The following is a 22206-nucleotide window of genomic DNA, read 5'->3' on the forward strand; positions in this document are numbered from 1 at the left end:
TCCAAACCAGGCTGATTCCTTAGGGCATATAGTGCTAAGGGCAGGTGTTAGGAAAGATTTCATATTAGAATGTAATTTTCCCTTCAGGTGTCTACCCCCAAACTTTTTGCTGCTGTTCTACACCCTGATCTAACCTTTGCCAGAGAAGTGCAGCCCTCAGCCGCACTCCTCTGGGCTTTTGCTCACTTCTTATGGGGAAAGTGACATGCCCTTAAGACAGTCAGTACTGGGAGACTTCGTTTCCCTTAGTTCTTTCCTCGTGTTGCAGCTTTTGTGCAACATGTAACAAGAGTGCAATGTAACTTACCTTACTGCACCCTTGGGTCTCTAGGCATTTCCAAGGCCCTAGAAACTCTCGCTGGCCATTTTATGAACTGTTCAGATGTGTTACGGACAGGACTGGTGGCAGCTATTGTTTTTCTTATGTTTTGAACCCTTTCTTGCCATATTATCGGCGCTTACCGCATTTGGCACGAATAGGTGGCCTGCCCCAAAATGGCCATGCCACGAGGTTCTTTGTCCTGTCCTTTAGCCATTTTGCCCTTTCACCTTCCCCAGGTCAAGCCCACCCGGGTCAGTCCTTATTTGGTCATGCACTTTCCCGCGAAACCCAAAGCTTTTGGGGGCTTCTGCATGCCTGTTGTGTGTGCATCCAGGATTATGGGCTGGGATGTCTGTTCCCAATACACATCCTGGGTGCCAGAGAGTCTGGAGTGTCCTGAATGCCTGGGACCACCGTGGTCTGTTATTGGTCCACTTATGGAGTGAGTGTTTGTGAGCAGATCTCCCATTGGGTCCTCTCCGTTTTGGCGCAAAGGGAACTTTGGATAAGAGGAGGCCGAAAACACCACTACCATTTCGATCTCCTGAGTTCACACGAACAAAGGATAAGGAGCAAAGTATCCTGCAACAAGAAGCCGAGTCGAGGAACTGCTGGTGACCCGCTGGAAGGTTTGGCACCCTGAGCCTGCTGTCGTCCTGCGAGACCCCTCTGCATCTGATCGTCCTAGAAGGTCTGCGAAGGCGCTTCGACCCATTGGAATAGTGGGACCAACTATTCTCGGCACCTTCATCAAACCCTGCAAGTAAGCCTCTTCGGAAGTGTCCCTGGGCCAACCAGTGGGCTGCCCAGCTTATGCTGGACATTTGCTCTGTCACCGCCGCGGTTTTGAGGAAGCCCTCGAAACTTGGTATATTGCTTGCTCTGTGTCCACGGCACCCTCACATCGAATTTCGTACACTTGGCATTCCCAGGTCTGAAGTGAGGCGAGTGCGTCCAGACCAGAGTAAACGTGGTTACCGTGTTGCCCTGCTGTGGCAACGACCTGTGCAAGTTCGCTGCATTTGTGCCCCCCTGACCCTGAAGCCTGCTACCGCGGAAACTACACAGTGTCGAGACGTCCTGATTATCGCATTCGAACCTGCCAGCGAAGTGGACTGAACTGGCGAAGTCTGGGTCTGCCTGCGTCGAGGACCGGTGAGTAGTCCATACCTACCGGTGGCCTTTAGCGCAGGAGCCCATTTCTACGCACGAAGTGGCCCCCAAGGGCCCCTTTTCTTTCCACTGCTATTGCAAAATAGCGACTCTATCCCACACTCTCAACCTGCCTCTGCCCGCAAGTGGAGGTCCTGCTTGAATAGTGGGGACATGTTCTTCATTGACCTTATCCACCTTCCTGAGCTGCTAGTGACCCTTGAAGAGACCCTATTTTGTCCCTTGGCACAAGCACGTGCATGTACTATTGAGCATAAGGCTACTCTCTTCGTAGGGATTGGACTGCCTTTTAGTTAGCTGTATTCTTGATGTGGAACTGGGTCTAAAGATTACTTGCACTGCCTGTTTTCCTCCCCATCTAGGTGGTCTACATATTTTGTGCTTCTTAATCCGTTAGACCTCTCTGGTCTTGTATATATATCGTGTTGATTGTGATATGTTGGTTTGCTTCAGTATTATTGTGATTCTTTGCTATGGTCTATATTACAAAGGCCTTGTAATAAATGTGTCTATATTTTTAATATAACACTTGTCTGGAGTAATTTGTAAGTGTCCTTGCTTTGTGTGCTCATTGAGGTCTTTCAGTCACCCTCACCCCTCTTGAGACTTGGGACCTCATCACAAGTTGGGCGGTAACACTGACGCTATTAGCACCAGCGCTAATAGCCCTACCACCAAACCCCCCGGCGCTATTAGTGCCGGATCACGGGTTTGGCAGAAGGGTAATTGCCCATTCCCCATTGGCCCCATTTGGGAATGCCTCATTCCCCATTGGGCCCAATGGGGAAAAATTGCGCTATTACCGCCTGCAGATTTCCGGTAATAGCGCTGAAAATCAGCAATTTTGCCGTGGATTTCCCCCCAGCTCAGAGCTGGGGGGAAATCTGCCAAGGCCATGATCTGGCGGACCCTTAAATGTGGCGATAATAGCGCTACCGCTGCATTTAAGGGTTTCTGCCAGACTCGTGATGAGGCCCTTAGTCTTGACTGACTGCCATAGCTACCCTGACTGGTCTGGCTTGTCCAGAGGGTCCCCTATTCCAAGAAACTAGGTTGGCCTTCTGAACCTCTGCCCCTCCAGGTCAGAGTTCAGAAATCCATCTTAACAGCAGGCAATACAGCAATCCCTTTTTCAGTGTCAATTTCAATTTGTTGACTCTCTCCCTCAGGAGTCCGTTGAGTCTCTCACATATTCCGTTTGCTTGCAGGTGATAAGCAGAAGAAAACTTGTGCTTTATTTTCAAAAGAAGCACTATTTGTTCAAATACTTCATTAACAAAATGTGGCCCATTATCAGATCTCAGCACTTCACTCACTCCCAATCTTGGAAAGACTTCACGTATTAAAAACCTTGCTGTGCAAGTGGCATCAGGGTGTGTACAAGGACCTGCTTCGATCCACCTTGAGAAGGGACACACCACCACTATCAAATACCTGTATCCACTACATACTTGCAGCATGTCAACATAGTCAATATGTAAATGCTGAAAAGGAGCATTTGGTCGAGGAATCACTCCTCTGATTGTTCACATTGTATGCCCAGTGGTAAACATTTGACATACGATGCAATTTACTACATAAAATGCAACGTGTTCTAAAAGGTTCGGTACGAACCAGTCTTTTGCAGAAGTTGCGGTGAAACTCTCCCTAGTTACGTGCTTGAGGTATTGCAGCTGTTCAAGCGATATCCTCAATAATGCTATGGGCATCACCAGCTTTCCGGTACTGTCCTGTCACCACAATGCATCTGTGGGAGATAAAGAACACCCCCTTTCTTTCCATAATTCTTGCTCTTCCTGTGGTGCATTGCCTTGAATTTCCATGTACGGAGCTCTTGATAAATGGTTAAACACTTCCTGTGCCACCATGATTTTAATCACTTTTTCCTTACCTTCTGGAGCATCAAAACTTGAAATGTCTGGTGAATATGCAACCCATTTGGCTTCTGTGGCTTCGTTCCTGCAAGAAATAAATCAGTTTGCTTAGAATCTGCTAAACATTTAACTATTGCTATGGCCACTGGGAGTTGTAGTGCTTTAATAAGCCTGTCCAATAATGATGCATGCTGCACTGGAGTGCCGTCCGCTCAGAAGTAGCCCCTCCTTTTCCAATGTGCTAGCCCTGTGCGTACAGTCGACGTCACAGACAGGGTCACCGTATATTGTCACTTTCTGTCCTTCATGTTTTTCAAGTGCTGCAATAAGCACTCCTAATTCTGCTGCTTGTGCTGAAAAGTGAGACAGTAGTCTTACACTTGCTACAATCTCGAATTCACCATTTGCTCTATACCTTACTACAGCAGCACCTGAATGCCTTTCCCATTTGTTTGACCAATTTTTGAAGAACCATCAATAAAGAGGATCTCCCCTCCTGGCAGCGCATTTTCTTTAACGCACGGAATGTCGTCATAGAATTCCTCATAGTTTGCGCAATCATGCACATGTTTGCCCTCTGCCACTGGCTCAGCTACAAATGTGGCAGGGTTCACTATTTTACATCTGACCATTTTAATCGATGGATAAGATATAATAACTTCATACACGGAAGCCCTCTGAGATGTCAATGTACCCTTAGGGTTCTGCAAAATGGCAAATAAAGCATGCTCTACAAAAAGCATCATGGAACAGCCCATTACAATGCTTGCAGACTTCTCAATTGCCAATGTAGCGGCTTCCAATGACTGTTCACATGGGAAATCCCCTTTCCTTACCGGGTCTAATATCCCACTGTAATTTGCCAAAGGTTTGCACCCCAGTTGTAGTTCTCTGTGCTAGCACTGCTGTCATAACTGTCCCATCAGTGTGCAAAAACAAAAATAATTTGTCTGCATAATTGGGAATCCCTAAAACTGGAGCCGTGCAAATTGCTTGCTTTAGCTCTTCAAAACCTTCCTCTCCTTCCTCAGACCATTCTATTTTTTCTTTATTCGCCTATGCTATCTTTAAAGCTTGCAAAAGAGGTTTTGTGTATAATCTATAGTCAAACACCCATGCTCTCACATAATGACATAGTCCCAAGAATTGCTGCATCTGCTTTACCGTGTATGTTCTTGCAGTTTTCATAATTGCTTCAGCCCTTTCTGGTGTCACCTACTTTCCCTCATGTGAGATTAACTTGCCTATGTACAACACTTGTTTTTGGCAATATTGTAACTTCTCTTTGTCTACCTTGTATCCCTAGTCTGCAAGGATAGTCATTAACTGAATCAAATCTTGTCTACACTCATCTTCTGTCATGCTACAAATCAGAATGTCATCTACGTACTGTACCACGTTACTTTTCAAATCAATATTGCCAAGGTCCATCTGCAGGAATCTATTAAAGATCGATGGAAACTCACAGTACCCTTGAGGCAGCCTTGTGTGTTTTAGTCAAATCTGATGAAACGAAAACCTAGTCAGGTCTTGCAAATCTTTGTGCAACAGATTGAGAAAAACACATTTTTTAAGTCAATCACCGTGAAATATCGCTCATCCACCGGGATACTACATAGAATCATCGCTGGATTTGGAATTAAAGGAAACTCAGCCTCTACAATCTGGTTAATCAGTTTCATGTCTTGTATGAATCTCCATGACCCTCCCTTTGATTTCTTTATCAAATAAACTGCAGTAATGCACAGTGACTCTGATGGCACCAGAATACCTTGATCCATCAATGCTGAAATAGTCTTGAAAATTCCCTCATCTGCCTCTCGAGACATAGGATATTGTCTAACTCTAGGTAAAATTTCTCCTGGTTTCAACGTTATCTTAACCACTCCCACTCCCTTTATTAGGCCTGCATCATATGGGCTTGTGGTCCATAAAATGCTTGGCACCTTTTCCAAGTTTTCCTCGCATTATCGTCATGCGCTGTGGGATCTCCTTTTCCTCTATCCTGATCTAACATGTAATGCTCATTTCAAATATTACTTCATCTGTTGGATCATCTCTAAACATGTCATCATCAGTGCTATCAGTTAATCTGCATTCTTCCACAATGGCGATTATTGTTCTCCCTGGCCTACCCATATCATCTGTGCCTTCAAGCATTGCCATGTCCCCTCGTGCTATGGATGCATCTAATTCTATGGGGATTGTCTGCTTCCCGTCTTCACCCATAGGTACCTGCGGTCTAAACAAAAACTCATTAGGTATTCTCATAGTCTTTCCCACTAAACCAGGTAGCCATGTTAACAGAATGCTCACACCATAAAGAAAAACGTCTGCTTCTATCGGCACACCTCGCAGACCCATTTGCCCTGTAAAGACCAATGTAGACTCGCCCACATGCATATAATGTATCCCAGGAGTGGAGCACACTATGCCGTCATCAGTGAAAGAAATTGTCATATTCAGATTTGTCATTAAGTCTCTTTCACAGAATATTAACTGGTGTATGCCATGAATATAACAGCAGAACAGACATATCACATTCTCCTATAGAGACTGGTAATTCATTAGTAAAAGGAACTCGACTTGTAGCTCCAGAGAATCCTTCAGCATTCATGGCATTTCATGACATTGGATATTTTCCCTCTCGTATTCATGAACGAGTAGCCCCAGGGTCAACTAAAAATAAAAAAGATTTGCCTCCTATTGTCACATCGACCCTTGGTTCTTCTTGGGGGTCTGGTGTCACAGATAGTACTGAACACATCAAGTCTCCCTGTGAGCTGTCCTATTGTGGATACATACATACCTGTGTACCTGTGAAAGAATGTCCTCCTACTACAGTGACACCGCCTATTCTAGGTGTCAATAGCTGTCCTGTGTTTGCATTCTGTTGCATTTGCATAGGGGCATGCTGTGACTGTCCTTGCGGTGGGTTCAATGGTGTTTGCTGTGACTGCTGTGGTTGCTGTACCTGTTGTGCTTACGGTGCTTGTGACTGATCAACTGTCTGATCTTGGGTGAATCCATCCCTAACCTGTGAGCTCTACGCTGGAGGATAAGCTGTTCCCCACTCTTAAGTATTGGCCATTCTGTATATACCCTTGGTTCCCACATGTGCACGCAATATGTCCTGCCATCCCACATGTACAATATATAGGAAGGTTTTCATCTAATTAGCCTTCCTTGATTAAAGACTCCTAGCACATTCTGATTCTCATTCTGTAGGTTTTAAAACCCAGTTTGAGTGTTTTGAAATCCGCTGCTTCCTCTCTAACCCATGCCTTTGCTTCGTGGTATAAACCCACATCCTCCTTGGTTCACCAGGTGCTGATTATTTGCCTTTGATGCGTTCCCTGGCTGTTGTACTCCTGGCCCTTCTGCGCTTGTTAATACCGCTCCTTCTATGATGTACTTTGACAGTTTTTTCTGGACTAACTTAGCTTCCTCGATTTTTCTAGCATTGTCTTTCTTTTTATTCTTCTCCTGCAGCAGCCAACAGTGATTCACTATAGTCAACTGTATTTCAGGCCATGGTTTTGCCTCCATTCCCACTCATTTCTTAAGCTGCCTTTGTACCGGCTCAGGCAATCCCTGACACAAAATGTGATAAAATGCTACCACTGTTTTACTCCACAGCTCACACATTTCAAGAGACCAGCGTTCTTGAATGTCTTAAATATAAGCAGGGGGATCGTCATCTTCTTTCATCTTTTGTGTTATAATCGCATCTATATCTGACACGCCAGGATATTGTACTCAAAGGGCTCTCCAGACATCTGCCCTACAGTTATTAAATGGCGCTCCATCATGCGCTGTGTTTTGTGCTGCAACACTCGAATAGCCTGCTCTCATCCAAATGTCATCTGCTCTTTCTCCAAGAATAGCTTCTAGGAGACCTCAAATGTCCTCTATTGCCAGAGTATTTCCTCTGGTCATTTTCTCTAAATCATGAATCCATTTTCCCGCTCTCGCCATTAAACTAGCAAGTTTGCACCTTAAATTATCCATGCCATATGATCTGGCATCCTATCCTTAGGTTGTTCTAAATCAGACCATCTTACTTCCTTGTCTGCCTGTAAACTTTCCTCGGCGGCACACATACCACTTCCCTCCCTCTCTTCATCTGACATATCTATTCCCCAACTAGTATGGCTCTCGTCTCTTTCACCTTTGGCTAAAGTTAACCTGCTTAGAGACAGGGCTCTGTGTTCAGGACCAAGTGGGCTTCCCTCTTCACCCCGTGATTGAGAAATTATAGCTCAATCACTTTTCCTCTGCTTCCTGATTCACCTCTTGCGCTTAAATCCTAAAAAGCTTTATCAATTCGATCTCCGATGCTCCCTATTTCGAAGTTCTCATCTAATGTAACTTTAGATGGCCCTGACATTGCACCCTGTGACAGGAGAAACTCTTCTATATCACTCCATCATATCAATGGACTCAGTTCCACAAATTAATTCTGGATCTGCTCAATCTCACATACTCTCTGTCTCCTTTTTTGTTCTATTTCTTCATCTAACTCTCTTTGCTTTCTTGCTTCCCATCTAATTCTCTCTTCTTCCGTTCTCATTTCTTCACTTCTATCCTCCACTCTTCTCTCTTCTTCTTCCTTTTGTCTTTGCATCCTCTTATCACTTAATTTCTGTGCTTCCTCTTCTCTCTTTATCTCCTGCCTGTCTTGTTCTTCCATTGCCCTTTGCCTGTTGTCATACCTCCTTTGTTCCTCTGCCCTTTCTTCTTTCTTTTGTTGTTCCTTCTGATACAGCTGTTCTTGCCGCTGTTGGCTCTTTCTCTTCTTCTCATCTTCTTTCATTCTCTTTTCTCATTCACTGTCTTTCTTATCTTGTTCGTCTCAATCTTCCCTTTGCCTAACTTCCTCAATGTTTTTCCATCTAATTTAGCATAATCTGTCATTCCATCCATTCGTTCTGTACGAGCGTTGACTTGTCAGCTTTATCCTTTTCTCCTTTCCATCTCTTCATTTCCTGTTCTATATCTGTCGATATATTTGGTCGCTCACCTTTCTCTTCCCTATTTTGTAAGACCTTAAAGATATCCTGTTTTCTCTTAGTCTCCTCCGGGCTGTTATCACTACTATAAGCAGGCAGTTCATATATTGAATTACTATACCCTGTTGCCGCATTTAATTCCTTTAAGGGTATTACCCTGCACTTTCTGTATTAACGCTTTTTACTTCAGGCGAGGCAAGGGGAGCAGAAGGCTCGACACCTTCTTCCTTACACTGGTTAAGCATCCAATCCTCAGGTGGCGGATCCTCTCTCTCTTCCTGGTACGTCATCCAAATCTATAAAATAGCTAACCTCTTTTCTAATTTCTTTCCCATGTACACAACGTGCAAGTATGTGGTCATGTTTTGCAATACTGCTTTTGCCAAAGATCCCCCTTGTGGCCATGGCATGAACATCTTGTCTGCCGTGTCTGTGACCCATTCCGCACCATACTGTTTGAGCTTGGGCATGTGTTTTGGCAATGTTTTACACAGGTGCATCAAAGGAGTAACATCTTCCATTCTGACAAGTCTCAATTGACTGTCAATACTTACCAATGGTTTACAAAAGAACACATTTTAGAAAAACAACAAATGTTAGCGCATTCCAACAAATCGCAGCTCAAAACCTTTGTTTTCCATTATTCTCAATGTACCTTTGAATCGGTACAGACAACTTCTCTAGATAGACACTATATTCTCTCAACCTTTCCTCATTTTCTTTTACAACATTGTCGCTCTTCAACACCTTATTTTAAGCAAACACATAACAAACAGACAAACTGTTGACTTTTCACATTAATCCTCAGCGCTCCTCGCTTTATCTCTGCCCCTAAATATACCTTGATCACAAGTTTTAAGCCATTACCTAATAGGGATCTATCCTCTAAGCAAGCCTAGTTTACTCCGACTGGAGTGTGAAATGGCTTCTACTGACTTACTTGAGTCAGGTTTTTTTCAGCTTTTTATCTCTTAAACGCTCCTCATTCACACTTTAAAACGCTCTTCGTTTACTTTAAAATCAATCCCGTTATTTTTCTTATCCTTACCACAATCCCATCCCCTCAATTTGCCATTCCCCTCAATCTACTCACCATTCCCTCTTTCAGCTCAAGACCTTCGACATTGAATCCCCTCTTCAATCGACCACTTTTGCCTTCCGTCCACAAATCGCTGGTGGAAACTAGGAGGGATTTTGTGAACGAGGGACCCGTCCCACCTGTATCACTTTTCTTGCAGGTTTTCTATATCGGCCGCTCTCCACAGGAAACCTCGGGATCTTCCGGCTAGATGGCGAAGGACACTCGATCGTCCAAAGCGCTGGAGTCTAAGGTCGATGGGACTTTTCTTAAACCATCCACTGATACCACGTGAACCCATGGGCCTCTTTTACTCAAGGTAACATGTTGTACTCTGGATGGGACAGAGAATAACTTCTCAGACTAAATAACAAGACCGACTCGGGAAGTTGGTAAATAACTCTGTTTTAATATCAATTGTCTTAAACAGGAGTACAATGGACGTCGCACAGCATAATCCCAATGAGACTCATAACAAATCACAGTTATATAATAAAAATTAGTCATACATGACGTCGTACTACGTGGCAAATTAAGAAAACCTAAGTAGGATTGTGATAGGCTTTAAGGGGATATCTGCAGTATACTTTCTATTGTACCCTTCTGGAATATTTGATTCTGTAGCAGCACTAAAGCAGGTACCCCAGGTATTGCTGGGTGAGCCCGACCCTGTCTCCCCACCCAATAAGCCCAATATCTTCCATCACTCATGCTGTCTGCCATTCACATTGGCTTTTAACTCAGCCTTGTAGTAGTGCCTCGCCTCTGGGAATAAAAGGGAGTATAGGCTCTCGCTATATTCACTCTGGTGCACCATGCTTTTTGTCTATTTTCATCCTCAGCTCATGTGATCAAATACTGTGACTTTGCTCATATTCTAGCATTTAATAGTCTTTAACGAAAAAACTTGGCACTCATGGTGTTCTTTCTTTGCAACTTAACAAGGGATGCCTCGGCTTCTCACGTCTAATGTTCTCCGCAGCTGATACTGGATCACATTCAGGGAGGCGATGAATTATACTTCAAAGTCTTTCCCGAAGTGTTATTTGGAACAATGTTTTTAACACACATGAACACTTTTTGGGGTCCACCTTTTTTCAGTGTGGAGGCTGGTTCTTGCTCTGGTGCCAATTAATGGATGACCTCAAAGAGCGATATTCACAGAAGATTCCTCATACTATATGGGGGCTTCTGTCCTTAGGCGTGGGGTGTATGGGACTGCTGCCCTTTTCTGGGTTGGCTGTTTTGTTTCAGAAGAACTTGGGGCCACATTTCAGAGAGGAACTATTTTTTCTTCTTTTATTGACCTTCATTGGAAGTGTGTGGTCCCCGAGTTACAAATCACTCGTTGATGGTTCAAAAAACAAAGTGTTCGTAAAAAAAAAAAAAAAAAAAATATTTAAAAACAAGGAACTTCATCCATAGTACAGTGTTTGTATGGTCTAGTTCACTGGGTATCCCTGGTTGATTTCTTGGATATCCTTGGTTAAAAGGTGGTTGACATCAACACAAGCATAGACAGTGGATGGTCAGCAGGCACCTCAGGGCAATGTCCTTAGGTCAGAGGGCGAACCTTCATAGCATGCATGCTGCATGGCGGCAACAGGTGGCAACCATGAGGAGGCAGAGTGTTACCGGAGTTTCCACTCTGAAGAGGCATTTTGTAAAAGTTTGTTAACAAACTAAACACAACGAATATAAATTAAAAAAAAACTATGGAGTCGCTTTTGGCACTAGTGAGTTAGGAGGAACAAGGGGGTCCATGCATGCATTGTCGTGGGTGTTTCGGAGGTACCAACGGCATCTTATGGGAGAGAGGCAGAGGGCAATGGAAGCAGTGGTGATAGTGACCAGGGCTGAGGTTGCACTGAGGCAAGCAAGAAGGCGGTCTGTTAGAATGATAACTGACTGACCTGATTGTGGTAGCATCTTTTGGGAGTATTTGGAGACAACGAAGGTTGCAAGTAGAACAGTAGAACAAAACAGTGTTCATAAGCCTCAGATAGACTGTCAGCTAGGTGTGCCGAATGGGCAAAGCCCAGGGGAAAAAACCCACTTGTGTGACAAACCCTGTGTTCCAGCAGGATGATGTAAGTTAATATCTGACCAATAGTTAAGACATAGAGGAGGAATCAGCAGGTGGTGAAAGACCAATGACTTCAGAATGTGGCTGCTTTAAGGATGAACCTGCTGAGTGGTGAGCTGATAATACTGATAATTAATTACTCCGGAAGGCAAAATCATACACCGGGGCTTGAGAGAGGCAGGCGCCACAACGAGGAAAGAGCAGGAAAAAAAAAGAAGGCAGCAGTAAAAGGATGCCAGCAGCAAGTGGGTACAGAACCACGTTCAGCGATGCCGGCGGGGGAAATTAGAATGCAGAGAAGTTGGCAGCGAGTGGGAGAAGAGCGCTCTGCGATGCTGACAAACAGAAGTGCAAAACACAAGGAAACAAACTACGAGAGCATCTGTGCTTAGTGAAGCAATGCAGCAAACCTACCCATTGGCTTCATTAAATAGAGCCGTTCGTTCAGCCCCTCCTGTGAGAGAACGCTGCTCGGAACGTCCATGTTGGAAAAGAGCGGAACACTTCGCTCTGTTCTGCGCATGGTATATAAAGAGCGCCATCTTGTGGAGGGAAAGACTCCATGGGGATACCTGCGTTTCCAGCATTGCCAGAAGGACCATGAAGTGGAGGAAATCCGGGCATGGTCTGCCATCTTGGAGGATACTTGCGGGTGGGCAGAAGAGGCAGAGCAGCAGATGGCGGCCACTCTGCAACTCTCCAGCAGCAACGGAGGCCTGCGTCAGGGAGGAGGATGTTGCATGGGACTCAGCCCTGGCCGAGACATTGTCAGAAATCAGAGAGGACTAGCCAGCTACCTGTGTATATAGTTCATTAGGATTTTTTTTTTATCTGGACTATTTTGCGATTCCCTTCATTTTATTGTGTATATAGTTCAATTTTAATACAGGTTTTGAATCAGTTAATTCCACGCTTTGTGCAGTCTTTTTGTCTGTGTACACACTTACTTTTTTCATGTTCTCCCAGTGCATCTGTTAATTGTCTGTCATGTTTATTGTGGCCTCACTGTGTGTGTCATGTTGATGCTGTGATGTTTGCTGTGGGAGGTGTGCACATGTGCCTGACATAGATGAGTGTGGCCATCAGACAGCTCAAGGGTGCACTGGATGATTTTCAGATTCCATTCTGTTTGCAGGGGCACTACGTGTTTGGCATCAGTGTGTTGGTGTTGTTGGAGTGAAGGTTTCAGTTGTGTGTTTAATGGTGTACATACGGGTATGGCTGTGGTGATGTGTGGGTGTCTCATGATGGTTTTTGCAGTCTCTCATTAGGGATGGATTAACACTTGTTCATGTGTATTGCCACATGTTCCACATGTTTTCTTTGTGTGTTGCTTCTGGTGTCATCTCTATCGCCTCTGCACATTTGCTACTAGAGGTGGTGTTTGATTTGTGTTGATTTCATTTCAAGACCACTGTTGTTTTGGTGTTCCCTAGGCACTTGCTTGGGATTGTGTATGTGCCCACACTACTGTTGTGTGTATTTGGTATTGTGGGTGTTTCCGTGAAATGTGGCCACACTGTGGATGGGTGGCATCACTTGTGCATTTGGCAGTAGATTGCTGTGTCACTCCCATGTCATGGCCACACACATCTGCAGTCATGCACTACTTGGGTGGTGCGTGGTGTATCGCCTATCTAACAGATATAGAGGAGAGTTCTATCCCTCAACCTTCTATACTAGTGGCAGTGTCTGTAGGCAGACAAGGTGGTCCAATTGTGAAAAAATCTAAAAAATGGTGTTCTCCAGAGTGGTATAGCAGTGTTCAACAAAGCTGTGGATTAGATCCTGTGGCTGCTAGATCTTAAACATGGGTACAACCTGTGAATCAGGTCAACTGTTTGTATTCCATCCAAAGTGTATAACTTTAATACTGCCCGTAGGTCACTGTGGTTGGGGTATGAAACAGTACAGCTGGAGAAACCACTGGTGGGTGAAGCAGTAAAACACAGCCAAACCCAGGTCGAAGTCACCCAGATGATGCGCAAGATACGATTGAAGCAGTATTTTGCTAACCACACCTATGAAGACAAAGATGTGACTGGCCTACGACCTCCATCACAGTACTTTCCACCCCATTGCGCAAACACAGCCGAATCAGTCACCTTTGAACAAGCTTTGCTCAAAAAGATCTCTATATTTGAATCCAATATTCCATTCATCCACAACAATTGTACTAAACCTCAACTACTCGCTTTGACAGATTTAGCAAACAACCCAGATAGCATGATCAAATCAGCTGACAAAGGAGGTGCCATTGTCATTATGGATACCACCAAGTACATTACAACGGTCAACACCCTGCTCAATGACGCCAATAGCTACTGTATTCTACCCAGAGATCCCACTCCATCCCTGCAGGCTCCGATAGCACCCATTGTCTACGAGGCCAAAGCAGAGGGACATATCAGTGCCCATGAGGCTGCTTTTCTGTCCCCTCCTCACCCTCGGATCCCGGCCATATATGCTCTTCCCAAGATCCACAAATGACTCATACCTCCACCAGGGCGTCCGATTGTTTCCGGGATTAGCTCTATATTGGAACCCCTCTCACAATTTGTGGATTTTCGTTTATCAAAGACCAAGTTCCCAAGATGGCCAGTTATGTCAAAGACTCTACTAATATGCTGACTCTTTTAGACACAATCACATACAATCCAGAAACAGAATGGCTAGTTACCATCGAAATAGAGTCTCTTTACACCCGAATTCCGCAGCAGGAGACACTGCAAATGCTTAGTGGAATGCTACATTCGGGTATGGACCTTTATGGAGTCCCACCCAGCTTCATCTTAGCTTTAGCAGAAATAGCATTGACTAAGAACTATTTCCTTTTTGAAGACATTTTCTACCAACAAATTTCAGGAACTGCGATGGGGGCAATCTTTGCCCCCAGCCTCGCTAATTTGTATGTGGATTTGTTCGAACGCCAACACATCTACCCCGAGACCAATCCATATCTCGCCCAATTAACTGTATTGTGAGAGGGGTTCCCCTTCCCTCAACCTGCCGGTGTCCCAACAAACAGTGAACCTCACTCCCCTGTGCTCACCTACCTTACATCACCACACGCTCCCCTCCTCCGATGTCTGGACCCATAGTAGTTCCTCCTTCCAGTCCAAGATCCCCATCAGACATTGGAGATGTCACAGAAATACACAGCCATTTCCATGCATCCACCTAGGTAGATTAATGTATTATTAAAAAATAAAAAGTAAGCTGCAGCCAAGTCCCTACAGCCTCACAAGCAGATTGCCCTCAAAGTGTTCATATAATAACTTTGTAGACCCCACCCTCAGGCTGAACCATGAGTTGTGAGTCTGTATATTTCATTAAATGCCCTTGCTATGCCGACGCCCTTAAGTCAGTCTTTAGGGCCCATAACATGTGGTACGGCCCTCAGGCAGGGTCTATAAAGCTTAATTAGCTCATTGATTCCATTATAGACCTCCCGTTAGCTTACCAGAGTGCTCAGAATGCAGTCTATAATCCTTGGGATAGAATGTATTCCAAAGATTCTGACTGAGCCGTAGCCTGAAAATTATCAGAGAAACAATTATTCAATCCTCAAGTTTATTTCGGATTTGTTTCCATAAAGCTTATAATGATAAGTGTAATACATCAATAATAACAAGATCTTAAAACCGAAAATCTTCATTCATAATATCCATAAAACAGAAAATAAGAACTGCAGTACATCAGTAATAGCAAACTTAATAAAACCAGAAATATTGCATCTCAATTAAAACCAGGTGCTAACAAAAAGTGACAGTGCATCAGGAAATCCTAGTATAAAAGAAACAATGTCATTAATCAGGGCTTCACTTCCATCAGTTTGCCTCGCCTTACCTAAACTTTTCCTCAAACAGCTTGCTAGTGTAAAGTTGAACGACACATTAGTTGATGCTAATAAAAACAATATGGCCGGTCGATGGTGCATCAGCCCAGTGTCTCAGAGTGTTCCCACTATAGATAATAAGCATATTGTCACAGATTTAAAGACACAGCACACTCCAAACCAGTACCCTTTCCACTGGCACTGGCCAGGGATGTGGCGCAACAATAAAAACGCTTTTATTTTATTGAAGTTGGATTCAGCTTTGAGAAGGCAGCCAACCCATCTCACACCCCCCTTGACGAACACCCTGTGTCGCAATGGACCATGAACCAGGCCGGGGTGTAATAATGAAATATTTATTCATTTTTAAATTCAAATGTAATCAAACACATTTGATAAAGGGCAGCAATCACCAGTGTGGTGATAATTACTATGCACAAAGATAGGATACACTTAATTTAACTTTCTAACATCAAGCACATCAATGAAATTATGAATTGAAGCAAGGTCACTTTTGGGTAATACTTTTAGATGGCACCACTGTTATGCATTCCCCCTGCAGCACTCCCCCAAACCCCTGTTAACCAGGTTTTGAGAGGGTAGAGAGAAGTAGCAAAGAGTCAGATATAATAGGCAAAAATCAGATTGGCAATCCGACCTACTACCCTGAATGGGAGGCCAAAATAGGATTGAAAATCCTTGAAAATTAGCAAAATGCCACTCAGAATTCACTGAATAGGGATTTTACATGTGCAGTAGGAATGAATCAGACAGGAATTTGTGTGGGTAGGCTAGAGAAGTAAGAAAACTACCGGGCAAGGTATTAAACAACAGTATACAGGTGAGAAAAGCGATTTTGGGAAGGAAAACAGTGCAGCAAAATCACACGTGGCAGAATTGCAATTTCTTAGTTTTCACGGGTTTAAAACAAGCAAACAACTTAGGAAATGAGCTAAACAGTCAAAATCGGAAATCAGTTTTACTGATGAGGTACAAAGGCACATAACAGGTATGATCCTACAGTTAAAGAGTGACTCTTGATGGGTGACAGTATTGGATTCTTTATAGGAAAGGAAAATTGGATTTTAAAAGGGAACCACTTTCACGGGCAAACTTTGTTTTGTTAGCAAAATTATTTGTTCTACTGCAACTATATTTTAATGGCTAAATTATTAAAGAAAGACACGATACGCGAGGAGGTTAATTTGCAAAGCTAACCTATTCACGCCGCATTCATCCCTATGGGAAATTAATTCATTTATTCGAAATAGCACTAAGGACTTACACAACGGACTGAAATGATTTGGAAAGAATTACGCTGCACATGGAGACTAACAATGATTCATCTAAGAACAGGAGACACAAAGGATTCTGACAATTTAATAAGTCACTAGGGTACTTATAGGATTTTTTATAGGGTTCAGACATAATTCAAGGTCACAGAGCGGGATATGCAGTTTTTATGCTTCCTGGGGTAGAGAAAATGTGTTCCCTCTGGTGCGTGAATACTAGCCTTCACAAAGTCTCTTATTTCCTCATCAGTCAGGTCTTTGGGTTTCAATCCTGGCTTGACGTCAATCATGATCTTCATCCCTATGGCTTTCTTCACAGTTTTCTGGCATTGGGAAATTATTATCTTAATGACACAGAAACTTAATAATTTCATTACTAGCAGGGCTCCCAGGAACTTTAATGCATCTGCTATCCATTGTGGGACCCATGAGAATAGTGATCCAAATGAGTTGTCATCGTCCACTTCGTCAGTTTCGTCAATCATCTGGTTCTACAGTTTTGTCAGCATACCTATGGCTTCTGTTAATGTTCCATTTTCCTCATCGTGAGAAGGTATAAATGTGCAACATGATTCTCTGATTTTTGCACTAACTCCTCCATCCATAGCTATGATCATGTCAAGCACATATCTGTTCTGGAGAGTCATCAGTCTGATGGCTCTTAACTCTTCCTTAATCGCATTTAATCCTTTTATTGTCGTGTTGATGGTCTGCAGTAACTCCCATCTGGTTATCTGCAACCATTTAGTATTTGCTCCAACTTGAAATCTTGGCATGAAAATCGTTGAGAACACTGATGAAGTAAGGCTAAACAGCCTATGTTCATATGGGATTGCATGAAAGGCTTCTTCTGATTTGGCAGAGAAGTAATTCTCTCTCTTCATACGAGTTAGCAGTTCCACAGATATCCTTTTCCTCCGGTGAGCATCTGCTTTCGGTAAATAGTCAATGTTCAGGTCACTTTTTCGGGATCACTAATGCTGGAACATGGACATTCACTATTGTGCATATACCTCCCCAGTTTTTCGGCAGTCTGATGTAGGCTCTGGATCCACATGCCCAATAATGAACCATGATTACTGCAGTTCCGTGCACCATTCCTGGAGCATCAAAAACTCGCCCACAGTTCTGGTTCTCTCCCATTTTTCTTGTGCCTTTATTCCTGAAGCAGAATTTTGGGTTTTCTTGTGGCACTATCTGCAGGGGTCCTCCTCTGTCTTCGACCCATGTCAGGAGTTTTGCAAGCTTTGGCCATAATGGCTTACATCCATTCTGTACGATATCAATGGTGCCTTGGTAACGACCAGTGCTCATCCAGGCTCTATATATTATTACTCCTTTCTCCCATCCGTCTGGTGAAAGCACTTTTCCCCAAATCTGCATTTGGCCTCTGTTCTTCCAACTTTGAGCCTCTTCTGGAGTTTTTCCTTGGACATTTATCTTCGGGTTCACTTCCCATCTGATTTCTGCTCCTTTAACTCCAGGCTTCTCATACTGGATTACATGGTTCCTAGTATGAGCTCTGTTTCTTGTCTTTATATCTTGAACATAATCATCTTCATCGGGATAGGCTGTTTCAGTTGCCCATATCAGTGATGCATCACTACCCATGAACTGGCCTCTGGTCTTGCACATGGCTACATGTGAAAGACAGTGTGCTGTCTGGACATCAATTTCATCAGCTAACTAGAGCTGTATTGTCCTCTTTTTAGGGGCCGTATGGGAAAGGACTAACCTATATCACACAATACGAAACCCATAACAACAGCTTCCTCCCTTTAGGTTATAGAGCTGTCTATGACATCAGCCCGACACATACACCATCCACCCTTTTCAACTTTCAGGTAGGCACACAAGGTTCTTTAAAAAATATACATATATTAACGTATATCACATTCATAAAAAACAATCATAAAATAACACATTTATGAAAAAGCCAATGATTCAAAAACAAGTGCTGTGTTTCTCAAATTAACACCATTTTCTTGCAAACAGTATGCATTCTAAAACATTGTGCCGTAGCATATACCCACAAATTGGTTACATGGACTAGATATAGTATTCCCCTCTTGTAAGGAACACAGTGTGACATCAATTTCTACTGCTACAAAGACCTTGGACTTCCCCATGCTGTATCGTAGGAGTGCATAAACAAAGCATTCCCCTTCTGAATTTAGTCTTCCAACTTCTTTCATGTGCTTGTACCAAATGTTGTTTCCCAAATGTGCTGTGCTGTCCAGGTAATCGTTTAGTTCGTTGTCATCTCCGCGCATACTCCTCTTGATTCTTAAGGTTTCATGTAGTTTGCCATTACTACATCCCTGAATGCATCTGTATGGCTCTTTGTTGCTGGAGGATCCTCAGGTTTCCCGGTCCATGGTGCATGCCTCCTCATGTGTGCCATTTGAGTTGAGGAAAGTCTGGCAGCTATTTCTATTACTTCTTGCCTTTTCCTGACCCTGGCTAATGATGGCCAGATGGATTCTGCTACCAGCTGTGCTCGTGAGATTTTCCTCGAGTTTGTCTTCATCTTCATCAGTGTCGTCTCAGGGGTGTTTATTACTGTCATTTATGTTGGTTTCTACTCCAACTCTGTCTCTTCAGGGGTTCAACTTCTTTCATTTTTCTTTTCACTTCGCTTGTAGTGGGATTTCTCATAATAGGCAGTCTTTTCTTCTCCCATGCCTTAGATTGTGGTTCTGCAGTCATTGACACAAGGCCTGGTGTATGTGCATTTTGTGTTTGCATGCATGTGGTTGTCTGCAATATTGTCACATTCATGCTTTGCCGACCCTGTCTACGGCTTTCTTTTTTGTTTGTTACCACAAGTGTGTGTGTGTCATTGCTAATCACATCCATTTCAAGTTCATTCATTCCACCATCAGATCTTCTAGGGACGGGAATGATTATGTAAGGTCTGGGTGCCTTTGTAGGCTTCATGCGTTCATCATTAGGTGGGTGCACTGGAATTGGAACGCTTTGTGCACCAATGAAAAATGCAGTTCTGATTGTTAATGACAGTAAAACAATGATGAATATAATGCACAAATACATTATGCCCCTGTATGTCAGGCAGCAGCATTTACTTCCAGTGGAATAGGGACATTGTTCCCCATGTGGGAGGACAAGGTTGCTGCTCTGGATTCCCATCTCAATCATTTGCCAAAATGTTAATTCTTATGATACTCCTTTAAACAATATTTTCTTTTTGGATTCTTTGTGGTGAGTTTCAGGTGTAACACAATTATCCCCCCTCTTGTGACTACTGAATTGTCTATTATCTCACGATACAGTTCCTTTACTAAAATATGGGAAGTGTCAAAATTAAGTTATAATCCAGCAAGGCTCTTTACTGTGCATGTTCAAAGTATGTCAGCTCCAGGCCGTGCCCCTGATCTGGTTTAGTCCTGAAGACATGTTGTCTTTGTCAATGGACAATAAGAAGGGAAATCTCTGGCAATGCTCTCTCGATCTGTCCCACAGCAGAAAAGCTTTTAGAATCTCCTCAGATAGTTCTGCTGATGGTTAGAAAGTTCCATTTGTATTACTGTTCCATGCAAGAGCATGCCCATTTGTGCAATATTGGCTGGCTCTCTGATGAATGTGAAGAAGTCAACATCGATCGGTCTCCCCACTAGCTCTGGAAAATCAGTGAGTAAACGAAAGAGAACATTGTGTGCCAATTTGAAAGAATAATGTATTGACAAGCTCACTTCCTTCCTTCTCTGCTTGGGACATTTGGCTTCTCCTCGCTGTACTCAGGAAGTAGGAGAAATTGTTCAGCAATTACAGTAAGCAATCTTCTTATTGCCTTTTCATTTTCGGGATTTTGAAGAAAGTCAGTGACAGTGGTGATTCTCCCCACCAACGGCGGGTATGATCTTAGCACTAGATCGAAGTATGTCACCACATCCTTGGTGATGCTGCTACTGCGGGACACCATAAGCGATTCCGAATATGGTCTCGGTGTAAAATGAGTCTGAATACTGTATTTTCTTCCAATTTGATAAAAATTTGGCATGTACTTTCCTCATCACAGTTGTATTGTGCCTCTATTTAAAGTTCAAGTTCAACAGACTATGTTGTGGCTTATATGTGCAATTATCTTCTTCACCCTGCAAGTAGGATGCACAGAGTGTCCTTCTTTTATGTCCTTAGCCCCTTTTTGCTCAGAGGAAGTGTCCAATTTTAAGCCACAATTTGCAAAAATTCCCTTGTCTTTGTCTGGCTGGTCATGTATCCTTTTTCTTCATCATGGATCTCGTCTGCATGTGCTGTGGTTCTTCCCCATGGCTCGTAGTCTCCTCGTGTTGGGGTGCATGTAGGGGGCCTTCTCCGATGTAGGGTTTGATATCACCCAGGTAAATCCAAGCTCGTCTGCCTTGTAGTTTCACTGCGGAAGGAGTGCAGTCCTCCACTGTAAAGGGACTGTTAAATCTTTGCTCGTCCCACCTTTTCCTCGTATGGTTCCTTACAAGGACGGTATCTCCAGGGAAAAGGATGGTACACAAAATCCTTGAACTGTGTCTGAAGTAGTATCTCCTTCGGTGTTCCGTGCTGCCTGCACCCTTTTCATCGTCAATGCAGCTGGTCTGAAATTACAGTAAGGCAAGATGTCATGCAATTGGAGTAGTTTTGCATTTCAGACCCTAAAATCTCTCCTGTGGACTGGGCATCACATCTAGCTCTATCTCGCGGTGTCAGGGGAGTACGCATTCTTCTTCCTGTGGCTATCTTGTGTGGTGTAAGATGAGGGTCAGAACGGGTTGGTTCCATAGTGCATACAGTGCCAAAGGAAGGAAGTGCAACCATCCCTTTCTTAGAGTATGCTTCAACTTGGCTATCCTTCCTTTAATAAGCCGTTGAGCTTCTCACAGATCCCGTTACCTTGCGGATGATACGCCAATGAGAACTTGTGCTTTATATCAAGCAGCAAGCTAATCTGTTTGAATGTCTCATTTACAAAGTGAGGACCATTATCTGATCTCATGACTTCACACACCTCCCACCTTGAAGAACCATCAATAAAGACACTTTCTCCTTCTGCCAAAGCATTTTCTTTCACTCTGGGGCTCTCATCATAGAATTCTTCATAGTTTTCACAGTTATGGATCGGTTCTCCTTCAGTGACTGGCTCTGCTATTGTTAATTGGAGCTCTGTCATGCGCGGTATTGATTGTGGTCACTCCGGGGTAACCTGCCCGTGTTCACACATCATCTGCACTCTCACCAAGTATGGCGATTAGGAGACCTTTGATATCCCCTACAGCTGACGTGTTTCCTCCTGTCAGTTTTTCTAACTCATGTATCCATTTTCCAGCTCCCGATGTCAGCATTGGAAGCTTATTTTTCAGATTTTCTCGATCCATGTGTGGCCATGGAATATATTGTGGTCTCACCCACCCCTTTCTCAAGTAACAGAAATTGGGATGAATAGCTCTCTCTCTCTTCTCTCATTGTTCTCCTATCTATTGCAGGGGTAATATTCCTGCATCGCCGCCTGCCTGGCAACGTCCTAAGCCTGCTCACAT

The sequence above is a fragment of the Ambystoma mexicanum genome, chromosome 1q (genome assembly GCF_040938575.1).
Source record: "Ambystoma mexicanum isolate Mex_15411 chromosome 1q, UKY_AmexF1_1, whole genome shotgun sequence".
Classification (NCBI taxonomy): Eukaryota; Metazoa; Chordata; class Amphibia; order Caudata; family Ambystomatidae; genus Ambystoma; species Ambystoma mexicanum.